Genomic DNA, 12,293 nt, shown 5'->3' with positions numbered 1-12,293 from the left:
AACAATATGGAAGACTCAGCAGCAAAGTGCGCCACCACACACCCCCTCACCACCCATTAACTTGCACACATCCAAGTCCGAAATAAAACCAATCATCCAAACTCACACTACTTATGGACCATTCATAATTTATGGCAAGGGGGTTTGGTGATGATTGTTATGGAGAAGCATGTACAATGTGAATGACCCCCCCCCCCTTAAATGTATGTACAAAGTAAGTGACTCCCCCTGCATGTCATGTACAAAATCAATGTCCCCCTCCTGCCCATAATTTTTTAATTATATTTATGTACAAAATGTATGACCCCCCAACCCCCACCACATCCACACAGTAGATGTGTTAGATTATGAACAGGTATAGCATAGTGGGACATATAACATGGTTGCAGTTAGGCTGCATAGTTGAAATATGGAGACTTATAAAAGAAAGAAAAAGGGTTTAAGTTGGGGCGTGGGGGGTGGGGGTGGAATTGGTGTGTTTGGGGAGCGAAGAAAGCAGTGAGGCAGGGGCCGTAGCTGGTTGTTGATTGCTGCGAGCGAGCTGGCTGAGGTGGGTGGCCTTGACCTTGTAAGGGGAGAGGTTGATCATGAGCTGGTTTGTTTTCAGACGGCCAGGCTGTGGGGAGTGTGCACACGTCGTAGAAGACAACTAGTGCTATGGATAAGTGAAATTGATTCCCAGGTGTAAATGTATAGGCTTGTGGTGTTGTAAGCTTAAGACTGATAGTATGGATAAGTGAAATTTTGAAGCCTGGTTTAAATGTATATGCTTGTAATCAGTAGGGTTCAGAAATTTGTTTGGGATGTTCTAATTTTTTATCTAGTAGGTTGGAGTTTTGTAGGAAAGTGGCAAGGGCTTGGAAGATAGCGGGCGGATTGTGAGGGTTGAGGAGGGTTGTTAGTTCTGCAGTGTTTATTGTTGTGTGTATGGTATAGTGGAAGTTGGTTGTAATGGTGACATGCCGGGAAGGCTACATTTCAATTACATGGCTGTAGCTGGTAAAGCCACTTTTCCAATTGATTAATTAAGTAATGGATTACCGTAACCGGTGAAAGAGTGTCCCCATGCATAATGTTGTTTTCACAAGAAACTAATAATCTTTCCTACTCACAAGCGTGGTGTTTAGCAATACCGGTCAAGGACTGTCCCTATTTATGATTCTAAACCACATTGTACAGTGCAACCAGAAAGTATTGATACTTTGAGATTGTAATATTTTTTTTTCACTCATTATTCACGAATTAAATGTTAGCAGAACATAACTCCAGATTCAAAGACAAGTGAACTGTTAGTATTTTGTCAAGTCACCTAGGCAGCGATGCTTCAAAGAAGTTAGAAAGTCGTGGTCCATGCGGTCCCAATAACGGGCCACCTCTTTTTTCATTTCAGCAGTATTTGTCAGATTTTTCTTATAGACACTTTCCTTCATAAGTCCCCAAAATATTTTCTATTGGATTTAGATCAGGGCTATAGCTTAGTCAATCTAATAATGTCATATTTTGGGTCCGAAACTAGGCCTGGGAATGCTTTGAACGATGTTTTGGGTCGTTGTCCTGCTGGAAAATCCAAAAATTTCCATAGAACACGTGAGCAGATGGAAGTAAATGTCCCTCGGGAATATATGTGTACCACTCACTGTTCATATTCCCTTCAAATACACAGAGGGGGCATTGACCCTAACACAGATATGCCACCCCACACGTTAAATTTCGGATTGTACTTTGGGCGCTGATACAAAGGTTTTCCAGTTTGTTTGGTCCAGAATTTCAGTGTATTAGGAAACAGCCACACAGAACTTTCATCTTAAATAATCACATTGTCCCAGATAAAATTTCTATGCCGTAAACACCAGTTCAACCTTCGCTCCTTTTGTTCAGGTTTCAGGATCGGTGATTAAATTCCTCGACTTTTCTGCCAACCCATTGCATGTAGCTCAGTTCTAACTGTCTCCTTACAGACAGCCACAGTTCCTCTATCAATCATATCCAGCCTTACGTTTTATAAACTCCTTTGTTTGTGTTTGGAAACAAGAATACCAAGCCGCCTCCTGTCACCGACAGCCCATTTTCTGGGCCTACCTGCGCCTCCCTGGTGCTCAATGCCATATCCATTTGCAATATTTTTTTCAAAACACGATAAACAGTGGACAAATGGATGCCTGTTCTACTTGAAATTACTTTAGCTGATCTGATGTCCTTGTTATAATACTGTACAATCAGCTTCCTCTTTTCTAAATCATCCATACTGGGGATCACTGAAAATGTCGTCTGCTAGCAGGTAAACAAAGGGGGATAACTCTTCACAAACTAATGAAAAAGGATTAACGGAGTTGTCTCTCTTGAATGAAATCAAGCACTTGATAGCTGGTCAAGGTTGTTTATACTAGAAATCCAATTCAACATATTCCTAAAATTCTCAACAATTTCTGGTCATACTATATAACATTGTTTTCACAAGAAACTAATAATCTTTCCAACTCACAAGCGCGGTGTTTAGCTTCTTCACTCAGAGTTTATTACTCAAAATGGAACCACTTCCGGTGGTACATGAGTACATAATGCAGAATATACAAAGTATGCAGGAGGGTGACAGGGAATATGCCCAATGATTATTATTATATGTAATATAACTATTAGTATATCATATTGTGCTAATTATAAAAACAAAACCTGTTGTGATCTCAATAAAACTATGAGGAAACATGTCTTGTTTTGTTAAATACGGTAACATGTTTGAATCACTAAGCATGTTTTGACAGCATAGCCAGGAGAGCCACATTCCATGTTCACGTAACCTTAACTATAGCCGGGAGAGACACATCAGTTTAGGCTATGTGTTTCGGAAATGTGTCTCTCCCGGCCTGTAACCGTTGTAATGTTGTGTGTGTGTGTGTGTGTGTGTGTGTGTGTGTGTGTGTGTGTGTGTGTGTGTGTGTGTGTGTGTGTGTGTTTTGAATGCCTTGACCTGTGATTTTTGTTCTGGTAGTTTTGTGGGTGTCTTTATGTAGCTGCTTGAGGGTTGTGTCTAGGGTGGTGTCTGTGATGGGTGGAGGTTTGTCGTGAATGGAGCTGGTAATGGAAGGTGTGTGTTGTATGGTGTTTAGCTGTTATGTATGTAGCAGACTGTATAGGTGGGTGAGGCATGAAGCTTTAGATGGGTTAGATTTGAACTCTTTAAGTGTTGATTTTTTAATGTTGTATTTTTTGCGATTAGCTTGAAGATAGGGTTGTGTTGGACCCCAGCCCAGTAAGTGAGTGTGGTTTGGTTTATTCTTTGTGTGATTGAAGAGGTGCCTGTGAGTAGAAGTAATGTATTAAGAGAGGTACCACTCTTCGTGCCGAGGGCTAGTTTGAGGGCTTTAAATTGCACTCAATTGAGTTTTTGTAGATTACAGGGGAGGGGTTGTAGAGGACCAGGGCGGCGTAGTCCAGTCTCGACAGTATAATTAAGAGTTTTATCTATGTTGATAAGTGTATGTTCGTCGGCACCCCAGTTTGTGCCATTGATGGCTCGCATTAAGTGTAAATCTTTTTGACATGAGTTGACCAAGTTATGAATGTGGGGTGTCCATGTCATATGGTGGTCGAAGGTTACTCCTAGGATGTTTGGCTTCTTTTTTTAAACTCAATTTATTGGTTATTTAGATGTAGTTTGGGGGGTATAATTTTGCATATGCTGTGTTTTGAATAATATGCCCACAGTTCTTTGGACATTAATGTGGAACCCCCAATTTTGGCCCAGTTTTCGATGAAATTTAGCATTTTTTATATTTTAGTGGATGCCTGTTTAACTGAAGTGGAGGAAGTCCAAAATGAAATATCATCTGCAAATTTGTCAGTTGTAATCTGGAAATATGTCATTAATCATGAAGTTGAATAAAGTTGGGGATAATATGCTCCCCTGGGGGGTTCCATTTTCTAGAGGATAAGGATCCGAAATGGTGCTGTGAGATTTGATTGTTATTTGTCTGTCGTTTAAGAAGGAGTGAATGAAATTTAGAATTCGGCCGTGAATGGCATGTTTTTGAATTTTTTGTAGTAGGCCGTTGTGCCAAACCATGTCGAAAGTTTTACTGAAATCGATAAAAATGGCCATAGTGTATTGTTTCTGTGCCTGTGTTACTTTAATATCTTGTTCCAAATGTAAAATGTGGTCTAAAGTTTGACGGTTTGGAGTAAAGCCGCTCTGGTCCTCCTTAATTAGGTTGTTTGTTTGAATGAGGTGTTTGAGCCTGTTATTGTCCCCCGTAAAGCGTTTTGCGGGGGGTATTAAAATGGACTCCGTCCGTGCGTGCGTCCGTCCGTCCGTGCACATTTGTCTTTTCCTGAGCAGAACTCTAAAACCGTTCAATATTTCGTCACCGAACTTGACACATACAGGGATCTGGTGGTGTACTGGTGCCTTTTGGTAGTTTTGGAATTCTGAATAAAATATTTTTGGCGTTTCCATGGCAACAAGTTTGACTTAGACCGAAATTGGTGGTTGTGCTCTTTTCCGGAGCAGAAATCTAAAACCGTTCACTACTTCTTCACCAAACTTGTCACATAGATTGGTCTGACGGTGTACTTGTGCCTTTTGCTAGTTTTGGATTTCTGAATAACATATTTTTGGCATTTCCATGGCAACAAGTTTGACTTAGACTGAAATTGGTGATAGTGCTCCTTTGCTCTTTGAAAAACTTTCAATACTCTCCTTCCACTTTTCTATATACACACCTAAATATTTGACATATTCATAACTCGTAGACATAATCATGAAGAGTATTTTGCCATTGCGGGGGCTATTGATGACTTTGTCTTCTTGTTTATAATACAGAGGTGGGAGGTGAGAAATATGGGACGGTATGAGTCATGCTCGTTGTTGGGTTTCCCTGGTTTGAAAATTGGTACCACCCTGGCTGTTTTCCATGTGATGGGTATAGTTCCTGAGGTCCAGATATGGTTGAAGAGAGGGATTGTGAGGTTTTGCATGTTGGGAGTGTGTTTGTTGAGTATGGTGTATGCAATGGTATCTGGACCAGGGGTTGAGGCTGTTTGTTTGTTTTAAAGAACTGATTTGAGTTCATGGATGTTGATGATTTTGTTTATTGGTAGATCCGGGGTAGGGGTGGGGATGGGCGGGAGAGTAGGTGTGTGTGTGTGTGTTTTTTATGGTGTTTTGGAAGGAGGGGGGCTGGGGTAGTTGGTGGAGCTGCTTGTGGCCGAGAAGTGAGCAGCAAATGCATTAGCTTTGTCTTTGTTTGTGGCTAGGTCCGGAAAGTTTGTTAGTCCTAGTTTGCCTTAGGGTAAAACAAAATTTTCTCCAATGGTTGATTTTTGCTGCCTTGATAATTTTTTTAGTTTTATTTCGTAGTTGTTTAGCCAAATATAATTTTGAACAGTCCCTTTTTGATTGGTTAAGGGCCTTTTTTCTAGCCTTTCTGGCATTGATGATTCCTGAGCTCCACCATGGGACTGTTGTTTGTGCAGGGTTGTACCGAATAGTGGGGATGCATTTATCTGTGATGTCTAGGATGGTGTTTGTAAGGTTGCTGTTGAATGTGTCAATTTCTGGGTTGTAGATGGTTGAGGTGTCTATTTGTTTGCATAATGTAGTGAATTTGTGCTAGTCTGCTTTTTGTATATTGTACCTGGTTTCTGTGGGTGTGGAGGGGGTGGTGGTGGTGGGTGAGGTGGTGGTGGGGACATGTGATGTTATGGGGATTTTGATGGGGTAGTGGTCGCTGCCCCAGGTGTCATTGTGTACCTCCGAGATACAGGCTTGTGTGAGTTTGGATGTAGTGAGTGTGATGTCTATGGCTGTGGGTGAGTGAAGGTGGGAGAGGGGGTAACGGGTGGGTTGGTTGTCGTTTAAGGAATTTAGGTTATGTTTGTCTAGCCAGTCAGTAAGGCGGGTTCCATTTATGTCGGTGAAAGGTCTTGTGTCCCACAGTGGGTGATGAGCACTGAAATCTCCGAGTATAATGGTATCGGGGCCTATGAACATAGAAAGTGTGTCCAAATCTTGGTTATTGAGTTTGTAACAGGGTCTTCTATAAACGTTAATAATGGTGATTTCTTTGTTGTTGAGTTTAGTTTTGATACCCAGGACTTCTAAATCTTGGACGGGAATTTGCAAAATGTCATAGTTTAGTTTCTCTGTAATGAAGATGCCCATACCCCCACTAGGGGGCGGCTGGGTGATTATATGGCCGAGGTCTGTCTTTCCGGATGTAATTATAGCCTGGTAATTTGAAGGCGTTTTGGGGGGATAATTTGGTTTCTTGCAGAGCTATAAAATAGGGGGAAATTTTGTTTTGGGCGATGAGTGCCTTAAGCTATACTCGGAGACAGTTACAGTTCCACTGTATTAACGCCATGGTTACAGTAATTTGCAAGAGGAAATTTATAAATACCATGGGGTGGGGCTTGAATTTGTAATAAAGGGGGTTAAGTGCTAGAGTAGCTTAGTGTTGTTTGGTTTAGAAAGGGCTTTAAAGGGCGATGAGAAGGCTGGCTAGACTTTTGTGGTAGAGTTTGGACTTGTGTGAGAGCGTGTGAAGTTTTTTGGCTGTATGATTTTCCATGAATGTTGCTGCTATTATGAATTCTACTATTTTGTTGAGGTTTTGGTTAAGTTTTTGTGGTGTGAGGGTGACAGTGTTTTTTTTATGTTGTTGTTTGTTTGTTTTGTTTTTTTAAATTTATTTAATTATTTTTATTTCATATATTTTTTTATTTTGTTTTAAAAGCCGCAATGTTTTTGAGGGTGGATTATGGGTTTGTTGGAGAGGTTGGGGTTGGGTGGTTTAGGGTGGGAGGTAGTGGTGTGTGGAGGGTTGGGGTGTGTGTGTGGGTTTGGGGCGGGTTTGTAGGGGTGGGGTTGTTTGGGTGGGTGAGTTTTGGGTGGGTAACTTTGGAAGGTGGGGTGTGATGGTTTTGGGGGTGGTTGGGTGGAGCGGGTTTTGCGGGGTTTGGGTGGAGGTGGGGCGGAGGAGGGGAGTGGGGAGGAAGATGAGTTTGCAGAGGAGATAGTGTATGGAGAAGATGATTGCGCTGAGAGGAGTGAGTGGTAGGCTAGCATTGTGCATGCTAGTTTGGGCACGTCGGTTTGTTTTATGTGTTTACTTAGTTGAAGTATGTGCTTTTGTTTGTTTGGGCAAGTGGTTTGTGTTGAGATATGGCCGTGTGTGTCACAGTGTGTGCAGTATTTCTGGTATGTACATTCTTCTATTGTGTGATTGTCCGACCCGTATTTTGGACATAAAATGGGTGATCTGCATGTGTTGGCTGTGTGTGTGTATGAGAAACAGTATTTGCATTGTTGTTGGTGTTCCGGATTGGGTGAACTTTGTATGATAGTGCTCCAAAGGTGATATGGGTGGGGAATGTGGTGGTGTCAAATGTGAGGAAGGTTGTTTGGGTGTTGGTGTTGTACATGGTGGGTTCTTTGTTGTTGATTGTCCTGAAATGTGTGATTTTGGGTTGATTTTGGATAGTGTTGGCGATGTCGATGTAGTGTTGAATGTCTGTTTCTGTTTCCCTTGCAATACGTACTACCCCCTGTATGGATGATTGCCACCGTGGTATCTGCCAACTGATCTGTTTGCCATCTACGAGTGTGTGTTTGAGAATGTCGGTGAGCGTTTGTGTATCTGTGAATGTAATTTTGAAGCCCTGGCCTCAATTATTTATATATTTGTATTGGATGTGTTGTTGTTGGAGGCATAATGCAAATTTGTTGACTGAGTATGTGTGGTTTAGTGGAGTGTTGGTATTGGTGGCGAAGGCTAGAAGAACATGTTTGTTGTTTTGAGGTTGGGGGTAGGGGGGTGTATCTTGGGCGCATTGTTTCTTATTGTAGTGGGTGTTTTCATTGGGTGAAATGTGTGGTCGTTTTGCATTTTGGTGGTTTTGGTAGTGGTACTGGGGAGGTTGGGGGTTGGAGGGGGTAGTTGTAATTGGCTGAGAGGGTAGTAGTGACTCAAGGTCAAGGCCAAAGTTTATAGGAATAGGATCAATTTGATGTGGTGATGTGAGGTGTGGGAAGTCTTTGGTTGGGGTTGAGAATAGTGATGTTGAGAGGAGGGAGGGGCCATGATGCATAGGGTGGGGGAGGGGGGTGAAGAGGGGTAGTGTGTTGTGGGTTTGGAGGGTATGTACACTATTACAAACAAGATACAAACAGTTTAGGAAACATAGATACAGTGTAGGATAGCAAGTTTCAGATTGATGAAAGTTTGATTTGTTTTTAGTTCGTAGAGTTTGTTATATACACAATGAGAGAGTCACAGGTGAACACTTGCGGTTTCCTGGCAACTTTTAACTGATTAATAATGTCATCCTCACCATCAAACATAAATATTATCTATATTGCATTGTATGTATGGCCAGAGGCCCACGTGGCTTGCGTCAATAAAATCTGTCTGTCTGTCTGTCTGTTAACTTTCGCGAGTTGGTAAGCTGTGTTCTGATTGGTCAATCCAAAAGGTTAGGTGACGCGACCTTCTACTAGGCTTTGTTACACTCAGTATAGCAGTGCAACGAATAATACTGAGCCTTAGTTTAATTAGACTGGAATGCAATATTATGTAATAAGATTGTAATGTTATGTGATAAGAATGTTCTGTTGTGTGAAAGAATGTAATGTTATGTGATAAGAATATTTTGTTATGTGATAAGAGTGTAATGTTATGTGATAAGAGTGTAATGTTATGTAATAAGAAAGTTCTGTTATGTGTTAAGAATGTTATGTGATAAGAATGTTCAGTTATGTAAAAAGAATGTAATGTTATGTAATAAGAATGTTCTGTTATGTAAAAAAAATGTAATGTTATGTAATACGAATGTTCTGTTATGTGTTAAGAATGTTATGCGATAAGAGTGTTCAGTTATGTAGAATGTTATGTGATAAGAGTGTTCTGTTATGCAATAATAATGGTCTGTTATGTAATAATAATGTTCTGTTATGTGATAAGAATGTTCTGTTATGTAGTAAGAATGTAATGTTATGTAGTAAGAATGTTACGTAATGTAATAGGAATGTAATGTTATGTAATAAGAATGTTCTGTTATACAATGTAATAAGAATGTTATGTAATAAGAATTGAAAGTAATGTTATAAGAATGTAATGTTATTTAATACGAATGTTCTGTTATGCAATGTACTAAGAATTTATGTAATAAGAATGTACTGAAATATTACACAATGCGATTGTAATATTATGTAATGTAATAAGAATGTAATTTAATGGTATGCAAAATAATGTTTTGGTGCAGGTCACTTTGAGGGACATTCTCTAATGAAATGAACTGCGAATAGTTTCATCAGAAAGAAATGCCTTGCATGATACTGCATCGTGTTTTGTGTTTGTTAAAACGACAAAATTTAATACATGTGATCTCTAGGGTGGGCTATACATTCTCTCTCTCTCTCTCTCTCTCTCTCTCTCTCTCTCTCTCTCTCTCTCTCTCTCTCTCTCTCTCTCTCTCTCTCTCTCTCTCTCTCTCTCTCTCTCTCGCTTTCTATAAATTCATTTCTTACCTTGAAGATCCGACTCCGTGGTCGAGTGCACAGCTAGTTGCACATATATTGAGATCGGGGTCTTGTATTGTAATGCAATGAATTATTTTAGATGAGGCGAGGTGTTATACAACCTCGTGAACAAAGGACGTCCACTGATGGGGACTGCAAGACGAAATAGAGACATATTGGATTTCAGTAACTAAACTCAGTTACCTTACCTTGATGTATTATGGCAGACTGACCCGGTACTTATGTCAGACTGACCCGGTATGAGTAGGCCTGACGAAACAAGTCACGCATGCTTTAGTTTTAAGAATACCGTCTGTTATATGTCCTGCTAAACTAAATCTTCAAATTACAGCCCCACGAAGCTTCCTGGGACTTAACGTCAGTGGTCACGTTGACTGGTGCTATTTCTATGTTACGAGTCATTATCTGTATACACAAAAGCAGTAGCCAAGTTTCAGTCATGCCATATGAGGGTAAACATTCGTATATTGTGTTCGGTGAAAGGCAATTCATTGTGATTATTACAACAGACTAAATGCATGCGAAAATTTTCATCATTAAAATTGTTATTTTGTAATATTAAAGCGGTGTGGTCATATTACGGGACTGATCGTGGTGTGGATCGTTGTTCATGGTTCACCGGATGGTCTGACTCAGTCTTAGTCATTTACAGAAGCTGGGATATTGTGGATATGGAAGAAACTCACACACTTTAGGATCACATCAGCAGTGTCCTGTATGCAGGAAATAGAGATAGGGTATACCTGGGTTAGGATTTTCTCTAGCAACCCATGCTTGTCGTAAAATGCGACTGACGGGATCGAGTGGTCGGACTTACTGACTTTGTTGATGCATGTAATCGTTTCCTTACTGCTTGTGCTGTTGATCACTTGATTGTCTGGGGTTCTTTTCACGAAGCAACCTTGACTAAGGTTAACCTTAACTCACATTTTTTAACACTGCACTAAGGTTTCACCATCAAGCATATACTGCTTGACTGCGTGGACTTCTCGACTGCAAGGGACTCGCATTATGAAGTGACAAATCTGAAAGACCTTTTTGTCCCGTGTCAGCGGGCATCTCGTAGTTAGCTACCTGAGGGAAGTCGACCTGTACCATAAATTGTAGCTACATAATGTGAATAACGGATTGCCCGCTTTTGAATTTGGTGCTTTGAATATCTGTTTTAAATAATAATGTAATGAATATGTATGTTTTAAAAACAACAACCTCATTTGTAGTTTGTACTTAAAATGTGTATGAAAGCAGATTCGATATCGTCACTATATGGCTTGAATAATGGCGATAAGACGTAAAACCCAACTCAGCAACAACACAACAACAACATCAGGTTACCTTAATGACTTACGATCACCTTATTGGTATGTGAAAGGAAGCCCTGGTCCAAACACGGTTATTTACTGACCGTAAGTGAGATATATGTGTATAGGCAGGTCAAAATAGAGTTAGAAAAGTGAGACTTTCATGGTTACTATGTCAGTAAATGACAACGTTTTGAGATTTAGGGAGACATCTTGAAAATGGTGGATATAGTAGGTATAACCAACTTCAATTCATGAAGTCTATTCCTTCCTACTTGGGTGTCCCATCTGTTTTGCATAAGGTCCTTAGTGGGTTTAAAATCTCTATACGGCATTAGCAGTGGAGATAAGGGCTTGGCAAGCGCTGCTTTAGCTGCAGCATCGGCCTTTGTGTTACCTGCTATGCCGACGTGACCCGGCAACCAGCAGAGGACGATGACACATTGACCAGTAGAAAAGGTCATTGGAATGTCCAGGATAATAGGGTGACTTGAAGTAACAATTTGAAGTGCTTGAAAGCAAGATAATGAATCTGTTAAAACGATGAAGTTTTTGGAATGGTTCTGTTGTTTAGTATAGGTGAAAGCTGTGGCCTCGGCAGTGAAAATGGAACTATTGTCTGGAATTCTAGAGGAGACAGTCTTGGATCCAATGACTGTAGCACTGGCAACATGGCCTTCCTTCTTGGGTCTGTCTGTGAAAATGGTTGTTATACTTAGAATGTAAGTAGTTGTATTCCTGTTTTGGAACACCAAAGCATTTGTTTGGACTTTTTCAGTTTGGTGAGGGTAAGATCGACTTGTGGTTTCACCATCTGCCAGGGTGGGGAAGACAAAAGTCGGTAAGGTGCTATGGTATTGAGATCAATTTTAGCTACAGATATGTATGTTTGAATTCTGATTCCAAGTGGTGGAACCAGGCTTGCCAGGTTTGAAAACGAGTTTTCATAGTGATGGTTGAAAAAGTGAAGGACCAAGAAAAAATTACCAGTAGGGTCAAAAATCGAACAAGTTCTTTTTCGCCGTTTGGAAAACATGGTTGACCATAGAGCCTGTGCCAGGTTAATATGCTTTTCCCTGGTCGCAAATTTCATTTACATCATCGTGGCTTCACCCCAGTCGGGTGTCTGTTAAACAACGCTTCACATATATTCCGTGACAGGGTTCTTGTTCATACTGTTTAATGTACAGGACACTGCATTAGCACATTCACTTTATGAAAAAAATACTGATAGAGAAAACCACACAGAACGGGATTTATAAAAGCTCTCCTCATGTCCGGGACGCAGGGGAGACAACTTGACAGTCAAAACACAACTGGCTCTCAATGGGATCCCATCTGAAATATATTCAAGTCTGAGTTGAATGAAATAGATTCTTTTGCTTCATATCTGTGAGTGACCTTGAAGGGGTCATCTGTAGTTTTTAGTTAAATTTCTATTTTTTAGTTTGTTTTTC

At 40.5% G+C, this 12,293-nt stretch overlaps 1 protein-coding gene across 3 annotated transcripts in view; it reads right to left on the bottom strand.

The window, feature by feature from the left end:
* The window catches only part of LOC124265331, a 118,863-nt gene extending 109,145 nt beyond the window's left edge, over positions 1–9,718 (bottom strand). For 2 of the 3 annotated variants that reach the window (XM_046700115.1, XM_046700116.1), the window contains exon 1: positions 9,524–9,718. The gene's annotated coding sequence lies outside the window, so the exon portion shown is untranslated. The remainder of the gene's footprint in view (positions 1–9,523) is intronic. The other variant, XM_046700117.1, reaches the window with a different exon arrangement.
* Positions 9,719–12,293: the final 2,575 nt, after the last annotated feature.

This window comes from Haliotis rubra, unplaced genomic scaffold, assembly GCF_003918875.1.
Source record: "Haliotis rubra isolate DU_JTF1 unplaced genomic scaffold, ASM391887v1 Scf971, whole genome shotgun sequence".
In the NCBI taxonomy this organism is placed as follows: Eukaryota; Metazoa; Mollusca; class Gastropoda; order Lepetellida; family Haliotidae; genus Haliotis; species Haliotis rubra.
Note: the sequence above shows the minus strand (reverse complement) of the source record. Positions and strands in the feature narration are given on the sequence as shown.